Source organism: Lithobates pipiens, unplaced genomic scaffold (assembly GCF_037356315.1).
Source record: "Lithobates pipiens isolate NorthernLeopardFrog02 unplaced genomic scaffold, aLitPip1_a1.2 Scaffold_8, whole genome shotgun sequence".
NCBI lineage: Eukaryota > Metazoa > Chordata > Amphibia > Anura > Ranidae > Lithobates > Lithobates pipiens.
Window position 1 is genome coordinate 646,599,560 of NW_027507903.1, and position 23,410 is coordinate 646,622,969.

The 23,410-nt window shown below is 45.7% G+C and overlaps 1 long non-coding RNA gene across 6 annotated transcripts in view; it reads right to left on the reverse strand.

Annotated features, from left to right (window-relative positions):
* The window catches only part of LOC143961671 (uncharacterized), an 88,489-nt gene that overhangs the window by 12,236 nt on the left and 52,843 nt on the right, over window positions 1-23,410 (reverse strand). The gene's annotated exons all lie outside the window — the stretch shown is intronic.

Genomic DNA, 23,410 nt, shown 5'->3' on the forward strand with positions numbered 1-23,410 from the left:
AATATTAGCTTAACTATTAAATTATAGGTATTGAAAATTCCTTTCAAATCTGGCTGTTAATGAACGTAATGAATACGAATTCATCCGAAGTTACCAATTATCCGAAATAACGAATGGCACGTAATAAATTAATAATAATAAAATTACAATAATAAAAAACGTTTTTATTATATTATTATTTTCTATAAATTCATTACGTTTGTTTAGATGCGGCATTCGTTATTTCGGATAATTTGAAACTTTGGATAAATTTGTATTTGTTACATTCACTAACAGTCAAATTTGAAAGGAAATTACAATATTATTAGTAAGTTATTTCTTATTTTCAAATTTCAGGAATTTACTAAATTTTCAAATTTACGAATTGCAATCCTAACGTATGAGCTAAAAAATAAATAAATAAATAAATAAATAAATAAAAAGACACGAATGAAACAAAAACCACCAAATTTTTCAGCAGTGCACATAAAGATGGCCTAGGCTATAAGAAGACCCTGAAACTGAGCTGCAGCACGGTGGCCAAGACCATACAGCGGTTTAACAGGACAGGTTCCACTCAGAACAGGCCTCGCCATGGTCGATCAAAGAAGTTGAGGTCACGTGCTCAGCGTCATATCCAGAGGTTGTCTTTGGGAAATAGACATATGAGTGCTGCCAGAATTGCTGCAGAGGTTGAAGGGGTGGGGACTCAGCCTGTCAGTGCTCAGACCATAAGCCGCACACTGCATCAAATTGGTCTGCATGGCTGTCATCCCCGAAGGAAGCCTCTTCTAATGATTATGCACAAGAAAGCCTGCAGATTGCTGAAGAGAATCAGACTAAGCACATGGATTACTGGAACCATGCCCTGTGGTTTGATGAGACCAAGATAAACTTATTAGGTTCAGATGGTGTGAAGCGTGTGTGGGGGCAACCAGGTGAGGAGGACAAAGACAAGTGTGGCTTGCCTACAGTCAAGCATGGTGGTGGGAGTGTCATGGTCTGGGGCTACATGAGTGCTGCCAGCACCGGGGAGCTACAGTTCATTGAGGGGACCGTGAATGCCAATATGTACTGTGGCTTACTGAAGCAGAGCATGATGCCCTCCCTCCGGAGACTGGGCCAAAGGGGAGTATTCCAACATGATAACAACCCCAAACACTCCTTCAAGATGACCACTGCCTTGCTAAAGAAGCTGAGGGTAAAGGTGATGGACTGACCAAGGATGTCTCCAGACCTAAACCCTATTGAGCATCTGTGGGACATCCTCAAACGGAAGGCGGAGGAGCGTAAGGTCTCTAACATCCACCAGCTCTGTGATGTCATCATGGAGGAGGGGAAGAGGACTCCAGTGCCAACCTGTGAAGCTCTGGTGGCCTCCATGCCCAAGAGGGTTAAGACAGTGCTGGAAAATAATGGTGGCCACACAAAATATTGACACTTTGGGCCCAATTTGTACATTTTCACTTAGGGGTGTACTCACTTTTGATGCCAGCGGTTTAGACATTAATGGCTGTGTGTTGAGTTATTTTGAGGGGACAGAAAATTTACACTGTTATACAAGCTGTACACTCACTACTTTACATTGTAGACAAGTGTCATTTTTTCCGTATTGTCACATGAAAAGATAGAATAAAATATTTGCAAAAATGTGTGAAATACTTTATATAATATATGTGTATAAGCTAATGGCACTATATACACCGGATATTCCATAGGGGGCACTATATACACTGGATATACAGGTCCTAATCTGAGAGCCCCAAATACACATTGTCTGTGTTCGGGGGGCTGAACACATGAACCCACATGCCGGGGCGGGCCCCTGTCAGGTAGGTTGTACGGGGCCCGGTGATTTCTTACAACAGCCCCGGCTGTTCTGCAGCTTGTTGTTTCTTAAACGGCCAATGGAAGACAATACAGGAGCCAAGATGAGGCGGAAAGTTCCACCATCGCCAACCAGATCTGTTCCAATATATTTCATGTTACGTCTACTCGTCTCTTTATCTGTTTATTTTACAAACTGACTACATCAATAGTAAAAAGGTCAGGTCTGAGCTTGTAGGCCCCTTGCAAAATAATCTGTAGTGGGTGACGGGGGACAAAGAGAAAGCAAATTTATTAAATACTTTCTTCAGTTCTGTGTATACAAAGGAGCATATGGGGGAGCTCATGTCCATAATGGGGGTGGTAGTGACCCAAATGATCCCCGATGGCTCAAAAGTGATATGATCCAGTAATATTTAGACAGAATAAAGGTGGATAAAGCACCTGGACCAGATGGCATCCACCCACGGATCCTAAAAGAACTGAGCTCTGTAATTTAATGGCCATTGTTTCTAATATTTAGGGACTCATTAACATGGACAGAGGGGTGGCGGTGGACGTGGTATACTTGGACAGAGGGGTGGCGGTGGATGTGGTATACTTGGACAGAGGGGTGGCGGTGGTATACTTGGACAGAGGGGTGGCGGTGGACATGGTATACTTGGACAGAGGGGTGGCTGTGGACGTGGTATACTTGGACAGAGGGGTGGCGGTGGACATGGTATACTTGGACAGAGGGGTGGCGGTGGACATGGTATACCTGGATTTTGCAAAAGCGATTGACACAGTGTAAGGTAAAGTCTACAGGCTTGGAAAGATCAATCTGTAAACGGATAGAAAACTGGATAAAAAAAAAAAGACAGGATTCAGAGAGTAGTGGTTAATGATTCTTACTCTGAATGGTCTAAGGTTATCAGTCGTGTACCCCAAGGTTCAGTGCTGGGACCCCCTTACTTTTTAATATGTTAATAAATGATATTGGGTCTGGGATCAAAAGTAACATTTCCATCTTTGCAGATGACACCAAACTATGCAGTGGAATAACGTCCTTACAGGATGTCTCCAATATACAAGCCGACCTCAATGCTCTGTCTAATTGGGCGACTATGTGGCAGATGAGGTTTAATGTTGAGAAATGTAAAGTTCTGCACTTGGGGGCTAAGAATACTCATGCATCATACATACTAGAGGCGATTCAGTTCGCATTGTGCGCTATACAAGTATTTCATTCATTCATTCATTCACTAGGGGGAGTACAACTGAGGGGATCCATAGTGGAGAAGGATCTGGGGGGTTTGGTAGATCATAAGCTCAATAATAGCATGCAATGCCAAGCTGCGGTTTCCAAACTGAGCAAAGTCCTTTCATGTATAAGAGAGGTATGGACTCCAGAGAGAGAGAATAAATCTGTGCAAATCATTATTAAGACCTCATCTGGAATACGCAGTTCAGTTTTGGGCTCCAGTTCTCAAAATGGATATCGGGGAACTGGAGAAAGTGCAGAGAAGGGCAACCAAACTGATAAGAGGCATGGAGGAGCTCAGCTATGAGGAAAGATTAGAGGAGCTGAATTTATTCACTCTTGAGAAGAGGAAATTGAGGGGGGATATGATTGCCATATATAAATATATAAGGGTATAAATACAGTACAGTACACCCCTCAGTCACATTTTTGTAAATATTTTATCTTTTCATGTGACAACACTGAAGAAATGAAACTTTGCTACAATGCCATGTATAATATAAGGGGGATATGATCTCCATGTATAAATACATAAGGGGAGGATATGATCTCCATGTATAATATAAGGGGGGATATGATCTCCATGTATAAATACATAAGGGGAGGATAGGATCTCCATGTATAAATACATAAGGGAGGATAGGATCTCCATGTATAAATACATAAGGGGGGATAGGATCTCCATGTATAAATACATAAGGGGGGATAGGATCTCCATGTATAATATAAGGGGGGATATGATCTCCATGTATAAATACATAAGGGGAGGATAGGATCTCCATGTATAAATACATAAGGGAGGATAGGATCTCCATGTATAAATACATAAGGGGGGATAGGATCTCCATGTATAAATACATAAGGGGGGATATGATCTCCATGTATAAATACATAAGGGGGGATATGATCTCCATGTATAAATACATAGGGGGGATATGATCTCCATGTATTAATACTTAAGGGGAGGATATGATCTTCATGTATAAATACATAAGGGGGGATATGATCGCCATGTATAAATACATAAGGGGGATATGATCGCCATGTATAAATACATAAGGGGGGATATGATCTCCATGTATAAATACATAGGGGGGATATGATCTCCATGTATAAATACATAAGGGGGGATATGATCTCCATGTATAAATACATAAGGGGAGGATATGATCTCCATGTATAAATACATAAGGGGGGATATGATCTCCATGTATAAATACATAAGGGGGGATATGATCTCCATGTATAAATACATAAGGGAGGATATGAGCTCCATGTATAAATACTTAAAGCGGGAGTCCGCCGGGACTCCGCGTTTTTTTTTTTTTAAAGCCAGCAGCTACAAATACTGCAGCTGCTGACTTTTAAAATAGTGACACTTACCTGTCCAGCGCGCCCGCGATGTCGGCACTCAAAGCCGATCTGTAGATCGTCTCTCGGGTGCTGCCGCCGCCATCTTGGGTATGGGAATCAGGAAGTGGAGCCTTTCGGCTTCATTTCCCGGTTCCCTACTGCGCATGCGAGAGTCGCGCTGCGCAATAAGGACGGTCCCCGCTGCCTCTGGGATCTGTGTGTTTCCCAGCAGGCAGCGGGGCACTTGCGAAAAGGGGCGGGCACTTGCGGAAAGGGGCGTAACGTACACCCCTTTCCGCAGAGAGCTATCCCGGAAGTGGGTGCAGATACTTGTACTGTACAGGAGGGTTCCGATGAGCGGAAGGTCCACTTTAGGGTGGACCTCCGCTTTAAGGGGAGGATATGATCAACATGTATAAATACATAAGGGGAGGATATGATCTCCATGTATAAATACATAAGGGGAGGATATGATCTCCATGTATAAATACATAAGGGGGGATATGATCTCCATGTATAAATACATAAGGGGGGATACGATCTCCATGTATAAATACATAAGGGGGATACGATCTCCATGTATAAATACATAAGGGGGGATATGATCACCATGTATAAATACATAAGGGGGATACGATCTCCATGTATAAATACATAAGGGGGGATATGATCACCATGTATAGATACATATGGGGGATATGATCTCCATGTATAAATACATAAGGGGGGATACGATCTCCATGTATAAATACATAAGGGGGGATACGATCTCCATGTATAAATACATAAGGGGGAATATGATCACCATGTATAAATACATAAGGGAGGATATGATCTCCATGTATAAATACATAAGGGAGGATATACCGTATATACTCGAGTATAGGCCGACCCGAATATAAGCCGAGGCCCCCAATTTACCCCCAAAAAAACTGGCAAACTTATTGACTCGTGTATAAGCCGAGGGTGAGACATGCCTGTCCATCCCTGTGTGTGTGTCCGTCCATCCCTGTGTGTCCGTCCATCCCTGTGTGTCCGTCCATCCCTGTGTGTCCGTCCATCCATCCCTGTGTGTGTGTGTGTCCATCCATCCATCCATCCCTGTGTGTGTGTGTCTCCATCCATCCATCCATCCATCCCTGTGTGTGTGTGTCTCCATCCATCCATCCATCCATCCCTGTGTGTGTGTGTCTCCATCCATCCATCCATCCATCCCTGTGTGTGTCTCCATCCATGTGTGTGTGTGTGTGTGTGTGTGTGTGTGTGTGTGTGTGTGTGTGTGTGTGTGTGTCCAGCCTACCTTTGTCCCGAGCCTCCGTCCCGTGCCTTGCCTCCTTGCCTCCGTCCCGTGCCGTGCCTTGCCTCCTTGCATCCGTCCCGTGTCGTGCCTTGCCTTGCCTTGCCCCCGTCCCGTCCCGTCCCGTGCCGTGCCGTCCCGTGCCCTCTTCGTCGGCGGCCATTGTAAAGATCAAAAGCTGCGCCGCCGCCTTCGCCTGTGATAGGCGGAACACTGAATTTCCCAGCAGCCTGTGTTCCGCCTATCACAGACGTCGTATCATCCTCGTCCGTAGTACGAGGATGATACGATGTCCGTGATAGGCGGAACACAGGCTGCTGGGAAATTCAGTGTTCCGCCTATCACAGGCGAAGGCGGAGCCGGAGGCGCGGCTTTTGAATAGAATGGCCGCTGTCTGTCTGCTCGACACGCTGATCGAGCGGGCAGACAGCGATGACTCGAGTATAAGCCGAGGGGGGCACTTTCAGCCTCAAAAAAGAGGCTGAAAATCTCGGCTTATACTCGAGTATATACGGTAATCTCCATGTATAAATACATAAGGGGGGATATGATCTCCATGTATAAATACATAAGGGAGGATATAATCTCCATGTATAAATACATAAGGGGGGATATGATCTCCATGTATAAATACATAAGGGGGGGATATGATCTCCATGCATAAATACATAAGGGAGGATATGATCACCATGTATAAATACATAAGGGGGGATACGATCTCCATGTATAAATACATAAGGGGGAATAAGATCACCATGTATAAATACATAAGGGAGGATATGATCTCCATGTATAAATACATAAGGGAGGATATGATCTCCATGTATAAATACATAAGGGAGGATATAATCTCCATGTATAAATACATAAGGGGGGATATGATCTCCATGTATAAATACATAAGGGGAGGATATGATCTCCATGTATAAATACATAAGGGGGGATATGATCTCCATGTATAAATACATAAGGGGGGATATGATCTCCATGTATAAATACATAAGGGGGGATACGATCTCCATGTATAAATACATAAGGGGGATACGATCTCCATGTATAAATACATAAGGGGGGATATGATCACCATGTATAGATACATATGGGGGATATGATCTCCATGTATAAATACATAAGGGGGGATACGATCTCCATGTATAAATACATAAGGGGGGATACGATCTCCATGTATAAATACATAAGGGAGGATATGATCTCCATGTATAAATACATAAGGGAGGATATAATCTCCATGTATAAATACATAAGGGGGGATATGATCTCCATGTATAAATACATAAGGGGAGGATATGATCTCCATGTATAAATACATAAGGGGGGATATGATCTCCATGTATAAATACATAAGGGAGGATATGATCTCCATGTATAAATACATAAGGGAGGATATAATCTCCATGTATAAATACATAAGGGGGGATATGATCTCCATGTATAAATACATAAGGGAGGATATGATCTCCATGTATAAATACATAAGGGAGGATATAATCTCCATGTATAAATACATAAGGGGGGATATGATCTCCATGTATAAATACATAAGGGGAGGATATGATCTCCATGTATAAATACATAAGGGGGGATATGATCTCCATGTATAAATACATAAGGGGGGATATGATCTCCATGTATAAATACATAAGGGGGGATACGATCTCCATGTATAAATACATAAGGGGGATACGATCTCCATGTATAAATACATAAGGGGGGATATGATCACCATGTATAGATACATATGGGGGATATGATCTCCATGTATAAATACATAAGGGGGGATACGATCTCCATGTATAAATACATAAGGGGGGATACGATCTCCATGTATAAATACATAAGGGGGAATATGATCACCATGTATAAATACATAAGGGAGGATATGATCTCCATGTATAAATACATAAGGGAGGATATAATCTCCATGTATAAATACATAAGGGGGGATATGATCTCCATGTATAAATACATAAGGGAGGATATGATCACCATGTATAAATACATAAGGGGGGATATGATCTCCATGTATAAATACATAAGGGGGGATATGATCACCATGTATAAATACATAAGGGGGGGATATGATCTCCATGCATAAATACATAAGGGAGGATATGATCACCATGTATAAATACATAAGGGGGGATACGATCTCCATGTATAAATACATAAGGGGGAATAAGATCACCATGTATAAATACATAAGGGAGGATATGATCTCCATGTATAAATACATAAGGGAGGATATAATCTCCATGTATAAATACATAAGGGGGGATATGATCTCCATGTATAAATACATAAGGGGGGGATATGATCTCCATGCATAAATACATAAGGGAGGATATGATCACCATGTATAAATACATAAGGGGGGATACGATCTCCATGTATAAATACATAAGGGGGAATAAGATCACCATGTATAAATACATAAGGGAGGATATGATCTCCATGTATAAATACATAAGGGAGGATATAATCTCCATGTATAAATACATAAGGGGGGATATGATCTCCATGTATAAATACATAAGGGGAGGATATGATCTCCATGTATAAATACATAAGGGGGGATATGATCTCCATGTATAAATACATAAGGGGAGGATATGATCTCCATGTATAAATACATAAGGGGAGGATATAATCTCCATGCATAAATACATAAGGGAGGATATGAGCACCATGTATAAATACATAAGGGAGGATATGATCTCCATGTATAAATACATAAGGGAGGATATAATCTCCATGTATAAATACATAAGGGGGGATATGATCTCCATGTATAAATACATAAGGGGAGGATATGATCTCCATGTATAAATACATAAGGGGAGGATATAATCTCCATGCATAAATACATAAGGGGAGGATATGATCTCCATGTATAAATACATAAGGGGGGGGGATATGATCTCCATGTATAAATACATAAGGGGGGGATATGATCTCCATGTATAAATACATAAGGGGAGGATATAATCTCCATGTATAAATACATAAGGGGGGATACGATCTCCATGTATAAATACATAAGGGGGGATATGATCACCATGTATAAATACATAGGGGGGGGATATGATCACCATGTATAAATAGCCTCAATAGTCTCCATACCATTGCAGGGTGGATCAACGTCAAACTGTCACTTCCACCCATAGCTGTTTTTTTTAATTTATTGCATTTTAATGTAAATATGAGATGTGAGGTCTTTTTGACCCCCAGATCTCATATTTAACCACTTGACAACTGGGCACTTAAACCCCCCTCGTGACCAGACCAATTTTCAGCTTTCGGTGCTCTCACACTTTGAATGACAATTACTCAGTCATGTAACACTGTACCCAAATGAATTTTTTGTCCTTTTTTCCCCACAAATAGAGCTTTCTTGTGGTGGTATTTGATCACCTCTGGGTTTTTTATTTTTTGCTCTATAAATGAAAAAAAGACCGAAAATTTTTTAAAAAAAGAACGCATTTTTCTTTGTTTCTGTGATAAATTTTTGCAAATTATTTTTTTTCATGAATTTTGGCCACAGTTTATACAGCTACATATCTTTGGTAAAAATAACCCAAGTTAGTGGATATTATTTGGTCTTTGTGAAAGTTAGAGAGTCTACAAGCTGTGGTGCAAATCATACAAAATTGATCACATCTAATGTACTGGTGGCCGATCTCATTTCTTGTGACCCAAACAAGCCAGGAAAGTACAAATACCCCCCAAATGACCCCTTTTTTGAAAGTAGATATTCCAAGGTATTTAGTAAGAGGCATGGTGAGCTTTTTGCTGCTGTCATTTTTTTCCCACAATTCTTTGCATAATGATTTATTTTTTAAATTTTTTAATTTTTCACAAAATTGTCATTGTAATAGGTTATTTCTCTCACATGGCATGTTTATACCACAGATGACACCCCAAAATAAAATAAATTCTGCTTCTCCTCCTGAGTATTACAATACCACATGTGTCGGACTTTTCCACAGCCTGGCCACATAGAGAGGCCCAACATGTAGGGAGCGCCGTCACATGTTCTAGGAGCATAAATTACACATCTAACTTGTTGACTACCTATTACACTTTTGAAGGCCCTGGAGCACCAGGACAGTGACACTGACGTGGCACTGATGACAGATACCACTAATACGTGGCACTGATGACACGTGACACTGATGACAGATGGCACTAATGACACGTGACACTGATAACAGATGGCACTAACAGATGGCACTAATGACACGTGGCAGTGATATGGTACTGATGACAAGTGGAACTGACAGGTGGCACACTGGGGCCAGATGGCACTGACAGGTGGCACACTGGGGACATTACTCACGGCCGCTGCAGCCGCTAATCTCTCCCTCCTCACATGCTGTCTCTGTGTGAGGAGGGAGAGCCGACGATGAGAGATGATCTCATATTTTTACATATGAGATCACCTCTCATTGGGCATGCCAATTGCACTGTAAACGGCCGCTGTGATTGGCCGTTTACAACGATCTGTGATTGGCTGTGTCCGGGGGACACGGCCAGCACAGAACTTCCCCGATGCGCGCTCGTGGGAGCGCGCATTGCGGAAGTAAACAGGAGGCCGTCCAGGGACGGCCTCCCGGCAATTGGCTTCCCCTCTACAGCCGTCTTTCGGCTATAGAGCAGACGCCTAGTGGTTAAGAGAACCTGTCATGCTTTTTTTCTATTACAAGGGATGTTTACATTCCTTGTAATAGGAATAAGTGTGACCCAATTTTTTATTTTTTTTAAAGAACAGTGTAAAAATAAGTAAAGTAAAAATAAAAGGTAAAATAAATAATATAAAAAATGTGCACCACCCCGCCGAGCTCGTGTGCAGAAGCGAACACATACGTGAGCAGCGCCCGCCTATGAAAACGGTGTTCAAACCACACATGTGAGGAATTGCTGCGATCGGTAGAGCGAGAGCAATAATTCTAGCCCTAGACCTCCTCTATAAAAGCAAAACAAGCAACCTGTAGAATATTTTTAAATGTCGCCTATGGAGATTTTAAGGGCAAAAGTTTGTCCCCCATTCCAGGAGCGGGCGCAATTTTTAAGCGTGACGTGTTTGGTATCAATTTACTCTGCGTAACTTCATCCTTCACAATATAAAAAAAAATAAAAATAAAATTGGGCTAACTTTACTGCTGTCTTATTTTCTAATTTAAAAAAGTGTATTTTTTCCAAACAGTATTGAAACGACCGCCATTTTATTCTATAGGGTGTTGGGGAAAAAAAAATATTATATATATTTTATATTTGCAAGTAAGTTTCTAAAAAAAAAAAAAAAAAAAAAAAAAAGATTTTAACTTGTAAACACCAAATCTCAGAAATAGGCTCAGTGCTGAAGTGATTAAGAAAGGCCTGGATTCTATCCTGAGTATACATAATATAACTGGGCACTGACATTTATAGGTAAAGTTGATCCGGGGAAAATCCGATTGCCTCTCGGGGGATCAGGAAGGAATTTTTTTTTTTTCCCTGCTGTAGCAAATTGGATCATGCTCTGCTGGGGTTTATCTCCTTCATTTGGATCAACTGTGGGTGAAGGATTACGTATATGGGATTGTATGATTTTTTTATTTTTATTTGTTGAGCTGGATGGACTTGTGTCTTTTTTCAACTTGACTAACTATGTAACTACAATCCCTCAGATATTAACCACTTCAATACTGGGCATTAACCCCCTTCCTGCCCAGGCCCATTTTCAGCACTGACGCACTTTGAATGACAATTGCGCGGTCATGCAACACTGTACCCAAACAAGTTAATTTATCATTCTGTTCCCACAAATAGAGATTTATTTTTTTGGTATTTAATCACCTCCGGGGTTTTTTATTTTTTTGCTAAACAAATAAGAAAAAAAAAAGGACTGAAAATTATGGAAAAAAAATAAATAAAAAAAAACACAAACAACTTTGTTTCTGTTATAATATTTTGTAAATAAGTACGTTTTCTCTTTCACTGATAAGGCAACACTGATGGGCAGTGATGAGGCACTGATATGCAGCGCTGATGGGCACTACAGATGGGCACTGATCGGTGGCACTGATAGGCAGCACTGATGATGAGGCACTGACTGATGGGCATCTCTAATGGCCACTGATTGGCACACCTAGTGGTCATGGTTGGGCATCCTTGGTGGGTCTGCACTGATAATCAATGTCCAGGAGAGCAGCCGATTGTCTCTCCTCTACCCGCGCCTTGTCGGTGTGAATAGAGGAAAAGCCGAGAAACGACACGACCGGCTGTGATTGGACACAGCTGATCACATGGTAATGAGCCCACGTCAGAGGCTCTTTACCAAGATCAGAGATGCAGTGTGTCAGACTGACGCACCACACCACTAATTCCCGCGCTGCGCCACACCCCCTGCAGGTGGTTTGTCCCGCTGGAGATCATATGACGTCCGGTCAGGATAATGAAATCACTTTGCTGCCGTCATATTGATATATGGCGGGCAGTGGTTAATCAGCAGCCTCCTGGGGTATGTGCAGCTTTCACTGCGTGGGAAAGGGGGGGGGAAATCACAATACTTACCACACAGAACCACAAGTAGATAAAAACGTTTTTGATTGTTACAATGCAATGACCCCCCTAATCCTAACGCTTACCCCCCCCCCACCCCAATCCCATCCCTAACGGCTGCCCTGTAACCCCGACCCCCATCCCCTAACCTAACCCACTACCCAATCACAGTCATTTGTGATCCATTAGGAGGAGATTTACTACAAGTTATTATTGGACAGGAACTTCCGATCGCATTATTGTGTCAGACTTGCCAACAGATCGCAACCAATCCTTCCTCAGGCCGAGCAAACGCTACAATCCAGGTAATATATTTAGTGGATACAAATAGTACCAGAAATTACCGAAATATTGATTTGGAGCAGATTTACTAAAACTGGATTGTGAAAAATCTGGTGACAGCCAATCAGCTTCTAGCTTGTTCAATTAAGCTCTGACTGGAAGCGGATTGGTTTCTCTGCAGAGCTGCACCGGTCTCTGCACTCTCCCCTATAACTCTCACTATTTACTAATTCACATAAAAAGGTAAGTTCACCTTATCATGAGAAATGAAAAGGTGAACTTACTCCACATATCGCGCCCAACCCCTCCGAATCCAAATGTGTCCATCATAATACTCACAATGCCAAGTGGTGATTGGACGGCACAGCCATGTGACCCTGCTGACCAATGAGAAGTGACTTAGGCTTCTTCTTCCTGTAAGGAGTCCCAGCTTCAAAATGTCCTGCCCACCCCTCCGGACCTCGCTGTACCCATCCTAATGCTTGTCATAGAAAGCCCTCATCACCACGTGACCAGGCTAACCAATGAGATCTTTCTATTCTGAACATTATGATGGATACTCACTCTAAGGGCCGGTGTCCTGTCGAGAAATGCCCCCTATCGAGAAAAACCTGCCTGAAACTGCGCATGCTCAGTACGGAGCCGCCGAAACATCTGAATTTACGATCAGCTGTAGATCGCGCCTGAACACAATAGCCAACATTGTGCCACACACTCCTGATGCTTGTGGAAGTTTGCGAGGGGGGGGGGGGGTGTTTGTTCATGATGGGCGCGTGCGAGGGGCAGATGCCTACATGAAGGGGGCGTATTTTGTAATGATGGGCAGTGCTGCTAATATGGGGTTGGAATTTTTCATGAAACTCAAACACATCTCCTAAGCAAATATATCTCTGCTATATATGCATCTTGCCATATGGGTTTGCAAGGGTATCCCCTTGGGCTGCAATATAGGTTCTGCCCGGGGAGTCATTTGGGGTTCCATCAGGGATGTCATTAGGGTGCCATTTGGATTCACCCGAGTTGCCGTTTGGGTTTGCCCCAGAATGCCACTTGGGATCCCCCCAGGCTACAATTTTTGTTCTGCCCGGGTAGCCATTTGGTTTCCACCAGGGCTGCTATTTTTCTTCCCCCTAGGGTGCCATTTGGGTTTGCCAAGGTACCTGTTTGGGATTACCCAGGGTACCATTTGGGTTCCCCCCTGGGGTGCCATTTGGGTTACCTCCCAGGGTGTCATTTGGGTTCACCCCTGGTCTGCCATTTGGGTTCCCCCCTGGGGTGCCATTTGGGCTCACCCCTGGTCAGCCTTTTGGGTTACCTTCCAGGGTGTTATTTGGGTTCACCCCTGGTCTGCCATTTGGGTTCCCCACTAGGGTGACATTTGGGTTCCCCTCTGGGGTGCCATTTGGGTTACCCCCTAGGGTGCCATTTGGGTTACCCCCTAGGGTGCCATTTGGGTTACCCCAGAATCCCACTTGGGATCCCCCCAGGCTGCAATTTTTGTTCTGCCCGGGTAGCCATTTGGTTTCCACCAGGGCTGCTATTTTTCTTCCCCCTAGGGGGCCAATTGGGTTTGCCCAGGTCCCTGTTTGGGATCACCCAGGGTACCATTTGGACTTGCCAAAGTGGCATTCGGGTTCACCCCTGGTCTGCCATTCAGGTTCACCCCTGCAGTGCCATTTGGGTTCTCCCCCAGGCTGTCATTTGGGTTTCCCCCAGGGCAGCCAGTTGGGTTCCCCTCTGGCTGCAATGTAAAATACCCTGGGGTGTAATTCTGGGTTTCCCTTGGGCTAACATTTGGATTCCCCCTGGGGTGCCATGTAGGTTCCCCCAGGGTGTCAACACAAATATGACAGTAAAGAACAAAATGCCACACAAACTATTATACTAAATGACAGAAAAGGAATGTAATAGGGGATCCTCTGATGTGATGGGGTAGGATCTCTAATTTAATGGGGGGACCAAGGATTTGATGGGGTTCCTGTGATGTGATGGATATCTCTGATATGATGAGGGTCCACTGATGTGATGAGAGGTCCTTTGATTTGATGGGGGTCCACTTAGGTGATGGGGGTCCTTTGATATGATGGGGAGATCTCTGATGTGATGGGGGGACCTCTGATGTTATGGGGGGATCTCTAGTTGGATGGGTGGACCTCTGATGTCATGGGTAGCTCTGATTTGATGAGGGGACCTCAGATGTAATGGGAGGGAGGTCCTCTGATGTGATAGGGGACCTCTGAAGTGATGAGGGGGGCTCTGAAATGATTAAGGTCCACTGATGTGATTTGGGAGATCTCTGATATGATCGAGCTACCCCTGATGTGATGGGGAGATGTCTAATGTGATGGGGAAGCTCTAATGTGTTGGAAGGACCTCAGATGTTATAGGTATCTCTGATATCATGGGAGGGGGGGTCCACTGATGTGATGGGAGGTCCTTTGATGTAATGGGGTACCTCTGATGTGATGGGGATATCTCCGATATGATGAGGATTCCTCTGATGTAATGGGGGGGGGGGGTCTTATGATTTGATGGGGAGATCTCTGATGTGATGAGGTCTTGTGATGTGATGGGTATGTTTGATTTGATGGGGGTCCTATTAGGTGATGGGGGGTCCCTTGATACGATGGGGATATCTCGGATTTAATGGGGGTGGTCCTATGATTTCATGGGGAGATCTGATGTGATTGAGGTCCTCTGATGTGATGGGGGTCCACTGATGTTATGGGGGGGGATCTCTGATGTGATGGGGGGGGGAGATATCTGATGTGATGAGGGGAACCTCAGAGGTGATGGGTATTGCTGATGTGATGAGGGGTCCTATAATTTGATGGGGGGGGGAACACTGATGTGATGGGTTGTACCTCTGATGTGACTGGGGGATCTCTGATGTGACTGGGGGGGGGGGGGGACCGTGATGTGATGGGGAGAATTCTAATGGAATGCGTGGATCTCTGATGTGATGGGGGGGATCTCAAATCTAATGTGGGAACCTCAGATGTGTTGGAGGGACCTCAGAAGTCATGGGAATCTCTGATGCGATGAGGGGTCATTTGATGTGATGGGAATCTCTGATGCGATGGGGGAGCTCTGACATGATGGGGAAATATCTGATGGATATCTCTTATGTGATGAGGGGTCCTTTGATATGATGGGGGGGGGCCCTCTGATGTGATGGGAGGGCCCTCTGATGTGATGGGGGTATTCTTGATATGATGGGGAGTCCTCTGATGTCATGGGTATCTCCAATGTGATGGGGGGGTCCTAAGATTTGATGGGGTGACTTCTCATGTGGTAGAGGGCCTCTGATGTGATATGGGGGGGGACCGCTGATGCGATATGGGGGGGGGACCTCTGATGCGATATGGGGGGGGGGCCTCTGATGCGATATGGGGGGGGGACCTCTGATGCGATATGGGGGGGGGACCTCTGATGCGATATGGGGGGATCTCTAGTTGGATGGGTGGACCTCTGATGTCATGGGTAGCTCTGATGTGATGAGGGGACCTCAGATGTAATGGGAGGGAGGTCCTCTGATGTGATAGGGGACCTCTGATGTGACGAGGGGGGCTCTGATATGATTAAGGTCCACTGATGTGATTTGGGGATCTCTGATATGATCGAGCTACCCCTGATGTGATGGGGAGATGTCTAATGTGATGGGGAAGCTCTAATGTGTTGGAGGGACCTCAGATGTTATAGGTATCTCTGATATGATGGGGGGGTCCACTGATGTGATGGGAGGTCCTTTGATGTAATGGGGTACCTCTGATGTGATGGGGATATCTCCGATATGAGGATTCCTCTGATGTAATGGGGAGGGGATCCTATGATTTGATGGGGAGATCTCTGATGTGATGAGGTATGTTTGATTTGATGGGGGTCCAATTAGGTGATGGGGGGGTCCCTTGATATGATGGGGGGGTTCTCTGATAATGGGAAGTCCTTCGATGTGATGGGGAGTCCTCCGATGTGATAGGGGGTTCACTGAAGATAATAGGAGGTCCTCTGATGTGATGGGGGGTCCTCTGATGTGATGGGGATATCTGATTTCATGGGGGGGTCCTATGATTTCATGGGGAGATCTGATATGGGGGGACACCTCTGATGTGATATGGGGGGGGACACCTCTGATGTGATATGGGGGGGGACCTCTGATGTGATATGGGGGGGGACCTCTGATGTGATATGGGGGGGGACCTCTGATGTGATATGGGGGGGGACCTCTGATGTGATATGGGGGGGGACCTCTGATGTGATATGGGGGGGGGGACCTCTGATGTGATATGGGGGGGGACCTCTGATGTGATATGGGGGGGGGACCTCTGATGTGATATGGGGGGGGACCTCTGATGTGATATGGGGGGGGACCTCTGATGTGATATGGGGGGGGGCCTCTGATGTGATATGGGGGGGGGACCTCTGATGTGATATGGGGGGGGACCTCTGATGTGATGGGGGATGTGCTAGGGGATCCTTTGATTTAATAGGGAGATCTCTGATGTGATGGGGGAGCTCTGATGTGATGGGGAGATATCTGATATAATGGGGAAAGATCTGATGGATATCTCTTATGTGATGAGGGGTCCTCTGATGTGATGGGGGTATACTTGATATGATGGGGAGTCCTCTGATGTCATGGATATCTCCAATGTGATGGGAGGGGGGCCTAAGATTTGATGGGGTGACTTCTCATGTGGTAGAGGACCTCTGATGTGATATGGGGGGGCCTCTGATGTGATATGGGGGGGGCCTCTGATGTGATATGGGGGGGGGCCTCTGATGTGATATATGGGGGGGACCTCTGATGTGATATGGGGGGGGGACCTCTGATGTGATATGGGGGGGGGACCTCTGATGTGATATGGGGGGGGGACCTCTGATGTGATATGGGGGGGGACCTCTGATGTGATATGGGGGGGGCCTCTGATGTGATATGGGGGGGGGGCCTCTGATGTGATATGGGGGGGGGCCTCTGATGTGATATGGGGGGGGCCTCTGATGTGATATGGGGGGGCCTCTGATGTGATATGGGGGGGCCTCTGATGTGATATGGGGGGGGCCTCTGATGTGATATGGGGGGGGGCCTCTGATGTGATATGGGGGAGGCCTCTGTTGAGATATGGGGGGGGCCTCTGATGTGATATGGGGGGGGGGAACTCTGATGTGATGGGGATGTGCTAGGGGATCCTTTGATTTAATGTCATGGGTATCTCCAATGTGATGGGAGGGGGTCCTAAGATTTGATGGGGTGACTTCTCATGTGGTAGAGGACCTCTGATGTGATATGGGGGGACCTCTGATGTGATATGCGGGGGGGACCTCTGATGTGATATGCGGGGGGGCCTCTGTTGAGATATGGGGGGGGCCTCTGTTGAGATATGGGGGGGGCCTCTGATGTGATATGGGGGGGAACTCTGATGTGATGGGGATGTGCTAGGGGATCCTTTGATTTAATAGGGAGATCTCTGATGTGATGGGGGAGCTCTGATGTGATGGGGAGATATCTGATGGATATCTTATGTGATGAGGGGTCCTTTGATATGATGGGGGGGTATCCCCAATGTAATGGTGTGATGGGGGGGTCCTAAGATTTGATGGGGTGACTTCTCATGTGGTAGAGGACCTCTGATGTGATATGGGGGGGGCCTCTGATGTGATATGGGGGGGGGGCCTCTGATGTGATAGGGGGGGGGGACCTCGGATGTGATATGGGGGGGGGACCTCGGATGTGATATGGGGGGGGGACCTCGGATGTGATATGGGGGGGGACCTCGGATGTGATATGGGGGGGGACCTATGATGTGATGGGGATGTGCTAGGGGATCCTTTGATTTAATAGGGAGATTTCTGATGTGATGGGGAGATATCTGATATGATGGGGAAATATCTGATGGATATCTCTTATGTGATGAGGGGTCCTTTGATGTGATAGGGGGGCCCTCTGATGTGATGGGGTTATATTTGATATGATGGGGAGTCCTCTGATGTCATGGGTATCTCCAATGTGATGGGAGGGGGTCCTAAGATTTGATGGGGTGACTTCTCATGTGGTAGAGGACCTCTGATGTGATATGGGGGGGACCTCTGATGTGATATGCGGGGGGGGGGACCTCTGATGTGATATGCGGGGGGGGGGACCTCTGATGTGATATGCGGGGGGGACCTCTGATGTGATATGCGGGGGGGGGACCTCTGATGTGATATGCGGGGGGGACCTCTGATGTGATATGCGGGGGGGGGGACCTCTGATGTGATATGCGGGGGGGACCTCTGATGTGATATGCGGGGGGGACCTCTGATGTGATATGTGGGGGGGACCTCTGATGTGATAAGGGGGGGAGGACCTCTGATGTGATATGGGGGGGGGAGGACCTCTGATGTGATATGGGGGGGGACCTCTGATGTGATATGGGGGGGGACCTCTGATGTGATATGGGGGGGGACCTCTGATGTGATATGGGGGGGGACCTCTGATGTGATATGGGGGGGGGACCTCTGATGTGATATGGGGGGGACCTCTAATGTGATATGAGGATGTGCTAGGGGATCCTTTGATTTAATAGGGAGATCTCTGATATGATGGGGAAATATCTGATGGATATCTCTTATGTGATGAGGGGTCCTTTGATGTGATAGGGGGGCCCTCTGATGTGATGGGGGTATATTTGATATGATGGGGAGTCCTCTGATGTCATGGGTATCTCCAATGTGATGGGAGGGGGTCCTAAGATTTGATGGGGTGACTTCTCATTTGGTAGAGGACCTCTGATGTGATATGGGGGGGACCTCTCATGTGATATGGGGGGGGGACCTCTGATGTGATATGCGGGGGGGACCTCTGATGTGATATGCGGGGGGGGGACCTCTGATGTGATATGCGGGGGGGGGGACCTCTGATGTGATATGCGGGGGGGGGACCTCTGATGTGATATGCGGGGGGGGGACCTCTGATGTGATATGCGGGGGGGGACCTCTGATGTGATATGCGGGGGGGGACCTCTGATGTGATAAGGGGGGGAGGACCTCTGATGTGATATGGGGGGGGGAGGACCTCTGATGTGATATGGGGGGGAGGACCTCTGATGTGATATGGGGGGGGACCTCTGATGTGATATGGGGGGGGACCTCTGATGTGATATGGGGGGGGGACCTCTGATGTGATATGGGGGGGGCCTCTGATGTGATATGGGGGGGGACCTCTAATGTGATATGAGGATGTGCTAGGGGATCCTTTGATTTAATAGGGAGATCTCTGATATGATGGGGAAATATCTGATGGATATCACTTATGTGATGAGGGGTCCTTTGATATGATGGGGGGGGTCCTTTGATATGATGGGGGGGGTCCTTTGATATGATGGGGGGGTCCTCTGATGTGATGGGGGTATACTTAATATGATGTCATGTATCATGGGTATCCCCAATGAGATGGGGGGGTCCTAAGATTTGATGGGGTGACTTCTCATGTGGTAGAGGACCTCTGATGTGATATGGGGGGAGGGGACCTCTGATGTGATATGGGGGGAGGGGGGACCTCTGATGTGATATGGGGGGGGGACCTCTGATGCGATATGGGGGGGGGGGTCCTCTGATGTGCTATATAAAATGTATAATAATAGTAATAATGGGTGACTGTAAAAAGCTATGGTATATGTCAGCGCTATATAAAATGTATCATAATAAGGTGTGATTGTACAACGCTACGGTATATGTTCGTGCTATATAAAATGATTAACTTTAATAATGAGTGATTGTACAATGTTATGGTAAATGTCAGCGCTATATAAAATATATAATACTGATTGTACAATGCTATATATAAATCTGTAATAATACTATGTAATTGTACAATGTTACTGAATGTGTCAGTAATATATATATATATATATATATATATATATATATATATATATATATATATACACACACACACATTAGTAATAACAATAAAAGTTTTGAATTGCACAGCGCTACAGAATATGTCAACACTAATATAAATGTATATAAATAATGTGTAAAATTGTACAACACTTTGGTATATGTCAGATCCATATTACATGATCTGGGCTGTTTACCATATATGGGCATAAGTGTCAGTTAGTGTCAGTTGGAAGATCAGACAGTGGCTGGATATTTGAATAATAATAATATATAATTGTACAATGTAATAGAATAGATCAGAGCTCTTTATATATATATATTAGTAATAATAATAGTTTTCTATTGCACAGCGCTACAAAATATGTCAGCATTATATAAATGTATATGAATAATGTGTAAAATTGTACAACACTTTGGTATATGTCAGATCTGTATCACATGATCAGTGCTGTTTACATGATCCGGGCTGTTTACCATATATGGGCATAAGTGTCAGTTAGTGTCAGTTGAAAGCTCAGGCTGGTCATGTGACAGGAAGTGACATCATAGAGGGCTCCCAGCCTATAAAAGCAGAGTGTCGGGCAGTTGGAGAGTCAGTGTGTATTGGAGACAGACGAGTGCAGACACAGAATTCTGAGCTCTCTATCAGCATACTGTTATAGGAGAATATTCCATATATAACCTTCATATATAGATTGTATATATTGTACACAGCGCGGGAAGAGGAAGAGAAGTTTATATTATCACTTTTCTGTATTATTTCATATCTAATTAAAATTATAAAAACTGCCATGCAGAGAGGACAAGAGATTAGCAGAGAGGAACTTTGCATTGGAACATCCACAATGTCCAATCAGAGGCGCAGGAAGAGGAGCAGCGAGGAAATTTATTACAGCGCCAGTGAGGAACTAGAGCTGTTTGTAGAGCAGACAGGCCAGGTTCCTAGGAAGAGGCGCAGAGAGGAGGAGGAAAGGAGCTCTGCAAAGCAGACAGGCCAGGCTCCCAGGAAGAGGAGTAGAGAGGAGTTAGAGGGGAGCTCTGCTGAGCAGACAGACCAAGCTCCCAGGAAGAGGAGCAGAGAGGAGGAAGGGAGCTCCGCTGAGCAGACAGGCCAGGTTTCCAGGAAGAGGAGCAGCGAGGAAATCTATTACAGTGCCAGTGAGGAACTAGAGATGTTTGTTGAGCAAACAGGGCAGGTTACCAGGAAGAGGAGAAGAGAGGAGGAAGAAGGGAGCTCTCCTGACCAGACAGGCCAGGTTCCCAGGAAGAGGCGTAGTAGATATTACACAACCAGTGAGGATCTCCAGAGTTGTGCAGAGAGAAAAGGAGAGAAGAGGAGATCATCCCAGGACATAGAATGTGAGAGCCATCTGAGGAAGAGGAGGAGGAGTGACGAAGGAGGTAAGGATTAGTTGTAAATCTTCAAATAGTACATAGGAAAGGGGAACAAGGAATTCCTCCACCAAATTCATCCCTAAAGAGGAACTGGGCTCAGAGGAGGAGAAATTCGTCCCGTGATAGCGAGCAAATACCAATTTTACTTATCATTGACAAGAGAAATGATAAACTGGACTGCCCCCCACATTCCTTCTCCTTATTCCCCCCCCCCAACTTCTAGGTTTGGCACTGAATTTTAATCCCCCATTAACTCCCCCACATTGCTGGCCATGTCAGTGAAAGTTGAACCACCTCATTCCCCCCCTCCCCACGCATTGCTAGGCATGGCACTGTAAGTTTAACCCCCCCACCCCATAATGTCCCCCCAAATTCCTGGCAATGGCACTGAAATATTTTGAGCCCCCCCCATTTCATGGCTAAAGCAGTTAAAGATTACCCCCAACCATAATCTACTGCCTCCATTGCTGGGCATTGCACTGAGAGCTTAACCCCCTCCCCATACCTACACACCTATAGACTTGCTCTAAGCCTGCAGTTAGTCAGTGATGCGATGATAATATCCCTGTGTAAATGTAAACTTCCAGGGTCAGCTCTTTCTGTATTGGAGACTTTAATTACCAATAGAAATCAGTGATAAGACTTGTATGCGGGCGGGGCAATAAATGTATCTCTTTCTTCTCTCTAGCTGACGGTGTGACGACAGAACGCGTAGCGGCCCCTACAGAACGAGTAGCGGCGCCTACAGGACACAAAGAGACCAACTTGACTCTGCAGAGTTTCATCTTCCATAAGATACTTGGATCAGGAGCCTTTGGGACGGTAAGTAAGCTTAGTGAGAGAGATTAGTATGGATGGGCCCATACACACTGGGGGGATCGCAGTGCTGTGTTTTGGCCTAGGCCAACAAGGCCCAGGCCTAGGGTAGTGGCAAAAAAAACTGCCCCCCCACACAAAAAATAAAGCACCAGCACCCTCCTATCATATCCCACACACAGAGCCGACCATCAGGGGAGTACAGCTGAATCCTGAAGCTCAATGCCACAACAAGTTCAGGCACGGAGCTCCAGTAAGGGCCCTTTCACACTGGGGCAGTGGAAAAACGAATGGTACTATTTTTAGCACCACTTTACCGCCGTTGTAGCGGTGGTATTCGGCCGCTAGCAATGGTTAAAACCACCCACAAAGCGCCACTGCAGCAACGCTATAGTTGCGCTGCCCCATTGATTTCAATGGGCAGGAGCGGTGAAGGAGTGAAGTATACACCGCTCCTTCCCCGCTGCAAAGATGGTGCTAGCAGAACATCTTTTCAGCGACCTGCCAGTGCACCGGGGCTTTAACATTGGAGAGACTGTAGCGACTGTTTCAGGGTGCTTTGCAGGCGCTATTTTTAGCACTGTAGCGCCTGCAAAGCACCCCAGCAATGAAAGGGGTCTAACTGGCCAGACAGGGGTGTGCTAGTGTGGGCACCTGGGATATCTGCCGCCCAGGGGTCCCGCAATCGGCGATCAGCTTTCCGTAGCAGCCGACACCTCTCTACCCACTGACAGGCACACACACTCCTCTTTTAAAACCTCGCCCCCCCTCAA